The following is a 7500-nucleotide window of genomic DNA, read 5'->3' on the forward strand; positions in this document are numbered from 1 at the left end:
TTACTTGGATAACTGTGGAAAATCTAGAGCTAATACATGCAAATTGCCAGGACCTCGCGGAACTGGTGCACTTATTAGTCAAACCAATCGCGGGTTCTCCGTGCTTTGAGTTGAAATCTGGATAATGATGCCGATCGTATGGTCTCGCACCGACGACAGATCTCGCAAATATCTGCCCTATCAACTATGGATGGTAGTATAGAGGACTACCATGGTTGCAACGGTAACGGGGAATCAGGGTTCGATTCCGGAGAGGGAGCCTGAGAAATGGCTACCACATCCAAGGAAGGCAGCAGGCGCGTAAATTACCCAATCCCGGGACGGGGAGGGTAGTGACGAGAAATAACAATATGAAACTCTTAATGATGTTTCATAATTGGAATGAGTAGAGCATAAATCCTTCTACGAGGATCAAGTGGAGGGCAAGTCTGGTGCCAGCAGCCGCGGTAATTCCAGCTCCACTAGCGTATATTAAAATTGTTGCGGTTAAAACGTTCGAAGTTGATACTTGTCCAACACAGTCCGGCTCCGCCGACCCGGTCAACCCGTGGTCGGTGGGCCAAGTCGGAATCTGGTTGCGACTCAATGGTGTGGTAGGGCACCAAGTCTGTGTCATGGTGTGCCCTTCAACGGGTGCAAGTGTAACATAGAGCTCGACCGCTCACGTTTACCTTGAACAAATTAGAGTGCTTAAAGCAGGGTGCCCAAACGCCCTAGAATAATCTTGCATGGAATAATGGAATACGACCTTGGTCTAATCTTTCATTGGTTTGTACTCAGACCGGAGGTAATGATTAACAGAAGTAGTTGGGGACACTAGTATTACGGCGCGAGAGGTGAAATTCGTAGACCGTCGTAAGACTAACTAAAGCGAAGGCATTTGTCAAGGATGCTTTCTTTAATCAAGAACGAAAGTTAGAGGATCGAAGGCGATTAGATACCGCCCTAGTTCTAACCGTAAACGATGCCAACTAGCAATTGGGAGACGCTACAACCAGGTGCTCTCAGTAGCTTCGGGAAACCAAAGTCAGGTTCCGGGGGAAGTATGGTTGCAAAGTTGAAACTTAAAGGAATTGACGGAAGGGCACCACAATGAAATGGAGCTTGCGGTTCAATTTGACTCAACACGGGAAAACTTACCAGGTCCGAACTTATGGAGGTGAGACAGATTAATAGCTCTTTCTCAAATTTAAGGGTAGTGGTGCATGGCCGTTCTTAGTTCGTGGATTGATTTGTCTGGTTAATTCCGATAACGAACGTGACTCACATATGCTAACTAGAACGCAGTCAGCGTTAATGCGTCGATGCCGATTGGAACGGGTTAGGACCTTTCGGTGGAGTATGACCTGACACCTTCGCTGTTCGTGTGCGCAAGTGCACTTACGGTACGCTGCTTAGCAGGACAATTTGTGTTTAGCAAAATGAGATCGAGCGATAACAGGTCCGTGATGCCCTTAGATGTTCTGGGCTACACGCGTGCTACAATGTGGGTAGCAGCGTGTCTCCTATTCCGAGAGGAACGGGAAATCACTCAAATACTCACTTAGTAGGGATTTATGGATTGCAATGGTCCATATGAACTCGGAACTTCTAGTAAGTGCTGGTCATCAGCCAGCGTTGAATACGTCCCTGCCCTTTGTACACACCGCCCGTCGCTACTACCGATGATTATTTAGTGAGGTCTTTGGAGATGATCGTTCGCTGGATCCTCGTGAACCGCGTCTGCTTTATCGAAGTTGACCGAACTTGATGATTTAGAGGAAGTAAAAGTCGTAACAAGGTTTCCGTAGGTGAACCTGCGGAAGGATCATTAGTGGCCAAGTGATCCTTCCAGAAGTCCGAACCTGCGGGTTGAGACTTCGGCACAAGTTGCCATATGATAATTGACGAAACACTATAGAAGTCCGAACCTGCGGGTTGAGACTTAGGCACAAGTTGCCATATGAACATTGACGAAACACTATGAAGTCCGAACCTGCGGGTTGAGACTTAGGCACAAGTTGCCTTATACATGACTTCGAACAAATACACAAGTCCGAACCTGCGGGTTGAGACTTAGGCACAAGTTGCCATATGAAAGTTGACGAAACACTAACAAGTCCGAACCTGCGGGTTGAGACTTAGGCACACGTTGCCTTATACATGACTTCGAACAAATACACAAGTCCGAACCTGCGGGTTTGAGACTTAGGCACAAGTTGCCTTATACATACATTGGCCAAATAACAGAAGTCCGAACCTGCGGGTTGAGACTTAGGCACAAGTTGCCATATTATATTCGATCAAACACTAAGTAGTCCGAACCTGCGGGTTGAGACTCAAGACCGTAACAAGATGTCACTATACAAGTCCGAACCTAAGGGGTTGAGACTTAATGCGATCTAGATACCAAGTTGACATCCAATACCTGTTGAGCAAAACCAAAGATTCCCTGTTCTCGAATGATTACACTATATAACAGGGAATCTTGAAGAAATCAAGCAAGCGTGAAACAAAAGTCATCACTTGGCATGCTCGATAGCCAACCACATGACCTTAACCTAAGAGAGCATGCAAACCACATGATACCTATAAACGATTAACCCGCCCTAGTTCAATCGTTCACCAAGTGATGACTTCAGTATGGCTAAGAGAAAAACTTTTAAATGGGAAAAACTCTAAGTCCGAACCTCCGGGTTGAGACTTCCGCGTCGGAGGTGGGCGCACCTCCTATCCGAAAGATGGTGAATCAGGGGTGTTCGATCAGCAATGGTCGGATGCCCCGTCGTAGTCCAACTATGACAATCAAAGTCAAGACCTCCGGGTTGAGACTTTCCGCGAGTACAAGCATAAAGGAACACGGACCAAGCCGTACCGAGAGAATCGGTACTAGAGCCCTCGTGGTTCTACATTGAGAGAGCCCTCGTGGTTCTCATTAGGGGCTTTATGCAAGTCGTACTCAATACTGTGGTGTGAAGTATAAAGTATAGTCTTCGCCTGGTCACGCTGCTTCGGCGGTCCTGGGTAAGATAGTTCATTCTAGCTTGCCCTATAGTGGAATTGAGGACACTTAATGCTTCGTCTTTTAGCGGCGGCTAGACTCCTCCTCACGGGGAACGAGTTGACGCACACAGCGGCGGCTTACGCACTATGGCAATCATGGATGCCTGAAGATTCCGTGAAGTTCTCCCCTGGTCCACGCTGCCTCGGCAGTCCTGGGTAAAATGGAATATTTCCAGCTTGCCCTATAGTGGAAGAGGACTATCCAACAATACAAAGTCAAGACCTCCGGGTTGAGACTTTCCGCGTCGGTGGTGTCGCGCACCGCCTATCCGAAAGATGGTGTAACAGGGGTGTTCGATCAGCAATGGTCGGATGCCCCGTCATAGTCCAACTATGACAACCAAAGTCAAGACCTCCGGGTTGAGACTTTCCGCGTCCGGAGGTACGCGTACCGCCTACCCGAAAGATGGTGTGCTTCTGGGGTATTCGATGAGTCGGATACCCCGTCGTAGTCCAACTATGACAATACAAAGTCAAGACCTCCGGGTTGAGACTTCCGCGTCGGAGGTGCGCGCACCGCCTACCCGAAAGATGATGAATCAGGGGTGTTCGATCAGCAATGGTCGGATGCCCGTCGTAGTCCAACTATGACAATCAAAGTCAAGACCTCCGGGTTGAGACTTCCGCGTCCGGAGGTACGCGTACCGCCTACCCGAAAGATGGTGAATCAGGGGTGTTCGATCAGCAATGGTCGGATGCCCCGTCGTAGTCCAACTATGACAATCAAAGTCAAGACCTCCGGGTTGAGACTTTCTGCGAGTAGTACATGCATAAGGAACACGGACCAAGCCGTACCGAGAGAATCGGTACTAGAGCCCTCGTGGTTCTACATTGAGAGAGCCCTCGTGGTTCTCATTAGGGGCTTTATGCAAGTCGTTCTCAATACTGTGGTGTGAAGTATAAAGTATAGAGTCCTCCACTGGTCCACGCTGCTCCGGCGGTCCTGGGTAAGATAGTTCATTCTAGCTTGCCCTATGTGGAAGAGGACTCAATACCCTACCTGTTGAGCTTGAAACAAAGTCATCACTTGGGCATGCTCATATTGCCATACAATATTCCATTATCTACTAATGAGCATTGCAGCTATATGATATAACCTGTAAACGATTACCCCGCCGTAGTTCAGCGCTTCAACCAAGTGATGACTTCAGTATGGCTAGTGTGGTGAAGTATAAAGTATAGTCCTCCCCTGGTCCACACTGCTTCGGCGGTCCTGGGTAAGATAGTTAGTTCTAGCTTGCCCTATGTGGAAGAGGACACCATACTTAATACTGTAGTGTAATGAACAAAGTATAGTCCTCCACTGGTCCACGCTTGCTTCGGCGGTCCTGGGTAAGATAGTTAATTCTAGCTTGCCCTATGTGGAAGAGGACACCATACTTAATACCCTACCTGTTGAGCTTGAAACAAAGTCATCACTTGGGCATGCTCTATAGCCAATCACATGACATTAACCTAAGAGAGCATGCAGCGTATTATCCCAATGCAAAGTAAACGATAGACTCGCCCTAGTTCAGTGCTTCAACCAAGTGATGACTTCAATTTGGCTAGTGTGTGAAGTATAAAGTATAGTCCTCCCCTGGTCCACACTGCTTCGGCGGTCCTGGGTAAGATAGTTAATTCTAGCTTGCCCTATGTGGAAGAGGACACCATACTTAATACTGTGGTGTAATGAACAAAGTATAGTCCTCCACTGGTCCACGCTGCTTCGGCGTCCTGGGTAAGATAGTTAGTTCTAGCTTGCCCTATGTGGAAGAGGGCATACAAGACAAAGTATAGTTCTCCCCTGGTCCACGCTGCTTCGGCGGTCCTGGGTAAGATAGTTAATTCTAGCTTGCCCTATGTGGAAGAGAGCATACATGAACCAAGAACGAAGGTTATGATCGAGGAATGATTCGACAACTAACCGATGGTATGAAATGTGAAGAATTCAAGCAAGCACACAATCAAGTCATCACTTGGGCATGCTCGATAGCCAACCCTATGACATTAACCTAGTAGAGCATGCGAAAACCAATATATATGTAAACGATGCCCCTCCCTAGTTCAGCGCTTCAACCAAGTGATGACTTCAGAATGGCTAAATCAAATCGGTTCAAAACATACCATCGGTACCCTATTGAAACACACAAGTCGATATCAAACCTCTTAATTGTGTAGTCCTCCACTGGTCCACACTGCTCCGGCGGTCCTGGGTAAGATAGTTCATTCTAGCTTGCCCTATGTGGAAGAGGGCACATTACTCAATACTGTGGTGTTATGAACAAAGTATAGTCCTCCACTGGTCCACGCTGCTTCGGCGGTCCTGGGTAAGATAGTTAGTTCTAGCTTGCCCTATGTGGAAGAGGGCATACAAGACAAAGTATAGTTCTCCCCTGGTCCACGCTGCTTCGGCGGTCCTGGGTAAGATAGTTAATTCTAGCTTGCCCTATGTGGAAGAGAGCATACATGAACCAAGAACGAAGGTTATGATCGAGGAATGATTCGACAACTAACCGATGGTATGAAATGTGAAGAATTCAAGCAAGCACACAATCAAGTCATCACTTGGGCATGCTCGATAGCCAACCTCATGACATTAACCTAGTAGAGCATGCGAAAACCAATATATATGTAAACGATGCCTCCCTAGTTCAGCGCTTCAACCAAGTGATGACTTCAGAATGGCTAAATCAAATCGGTTTCAAACCATACCATCGGTATCCTATTGAAACACACAAGTCGATATCAAACCTCATGATTGTGTAGTCCTCCATGGTCCACGCCGCTTCGGCCGTCCTGGGTAAAATGGAACATTCCAGCTTGCCCTATGTGGAAGAGGGGCACATTACTCAATACTGTGGTGTGAAGTAATAAAGTTCAGTTCTCCCCTGGTCCACGCTGCTTCGGCGGTCCTGGGTAAGATAGTTCATTCTAGCTTGCCCTATGTGGAAGAGGACACTTCATACTTCGTCTCTAAGCGGCGGCTTGACTCCTCCCTACGGGGAACGGGTTTACGCGCACAGCGGCGGCTTACGCACTATGGCAGTCATGGATGCCTTACGTTTCTATGAAAAGTGTGTTCCTCCCCTGGTCCACGCTGCTTCGGCAGTCCTGGGTAAGATAGTTAGTTCTAGCTTGCCCTATGTGGAAGAGGACACGTAGACTTACTGTGGTGTGAAGTATAAAGTTCAGTTCTCCCCTGGTCACGCCGCTTCGGCCGTCCTGGGTAAAATGGATTCATCCAGCTTGCCTTTGTGGAATGAGGACACTTTATTCTTCGTCTCTAAGCGGCGGCTTGCTCCTCCCTACGGGGAACGGGTATACGCGCACAGCGGCGGCTTACGTTATGGCAGTCATGGATGCCTTACGTTTCCATGAAAAGTGTGTTCCTCCCCTGGTCCACGCTGCTTCGGCAGTCCTGGGTAAGATAGTTAGTTCTAGCTTGCCCTATGTGGAAGAGGACACGTAGACTTACTGTGGTGTGAAGTATAAGGTTCAGTTCTCCCCTGGTCCACGCCGCTTCGGCCGTCCTGGGTAAAATGGATTCATCCAGCTTGCCCTATGTGGAATGAGGACACTTTATGCTTCGTCTCTAAGCGGCGGCTTGCTCCTCCTACGGGGAACGGGTATACGCGCACAGCGGCGGCTTACGCAAGTTAGTCACCCTCGGCAGTGGATCACTCGGCTCATGGATCGATGAAGACCGCAGCTAACTGCGCGTCATAATGTGAACTGCAGGACACATGAACATTGATAAGTTGAACGCATATTGCACGTCGTGGGAACCTACCATGATGTACAGATGACTGAGCGCTTATATTTGAGAAATGTATCGCATACATTTAACTACGCCGTGACACCCGTCACGAGACGTGCACCATGATGTTAACTAGGGTCGCGACGACCCGCTAGCATTAAAGAACCCGTGGTTTACAATATACTGGCATTGGAATTCGAAGTATTTAGAGCGTCCGTGTTCCCGCGTGAGGCGGAAGTACGAGGAGAAGGCGTGCTTGTGGTGTCTGTGGTGGTGTTTACTGATGTCTAGCTTCAGCTTATTTATTTATTTAAATAGAAGCGAAGATGTCAAAGTAGCGTCGAAGCAGCAGCGGTAGCACAAATGATTCAAGTATGGAAGTTGACCAAAGGAACACAAACAAACTAGCGTATGGGCAATGGAAGGTATCAGTGAGTTAAACCACACGCGGGCTAACAGCCCGTTAACCGAGTCCAACGGTACATATTGGACATTGAAACAAAGTAGTCGCAAGCCAGATGTGACGATAACAACCGCAAGGTACATAAGCCTCAGTTCATGTGTGACAACCCCCTGAATTTAAGCATATTAATAAGGGGAGGAAAGAAACCAACCGGGATTCCCTGAGTAGCTGCGAGCGAAACGGGAGAAGCTCAGCACGTAGGGGTGGCGGCCTGTCCGTCTATCCGATTCCGTGTACTGGTGCGTCTCACTATCCG

General features: G+C 48.2%; 2 non-coding genes across 2 annotated transcripts in view; both read left to right on the plus strand.

Moving 5' to 3' along the window:
* The first annotated feature begins 6685 nt into the window (after nt 1-6685).
* On the plus strand, nt 6686-6840 carry LOC131291695 (5.8S ribosomal RNA). Its single transcript, XR_009189465.1, has one exon. It is a non-coding gene; the product is annotated as a 5.8S ribosomal RNA (ribosomal RNA).
* Nucleotides 6841-7327: 487 nt separating this feature from the next.
* Nucleotides 7328-7500, plus strand: part of LOC131291696 (large subunit ribosomal RNA) — a 4084-nt gene continuing 3911 nt past the window's right edge. The window contains exon 1 of the ribosomal RNA XR_009189466.1: nt 7328-7500. This exon is cut by the window's right edge and continues 3911 nt beyond it. This is a non-coding gene — a ribosomal RNA (large subunit ribosomal RNA).

Source organism: Anopheles ziemanni, assembly GCF_943734765.1.
Source record: "Anopheles ziemanni chromosome X unlocalized genomic scaffold, idAnoZiCoDA_A2_x.2 X_unloc_129, whole genome shotgun sequence".
NCBI lineage: Eukaryota > Metazoa > Arthropoda > Insecta > Diptera > Culicidae > Anopheles > Anopheles ziemanni.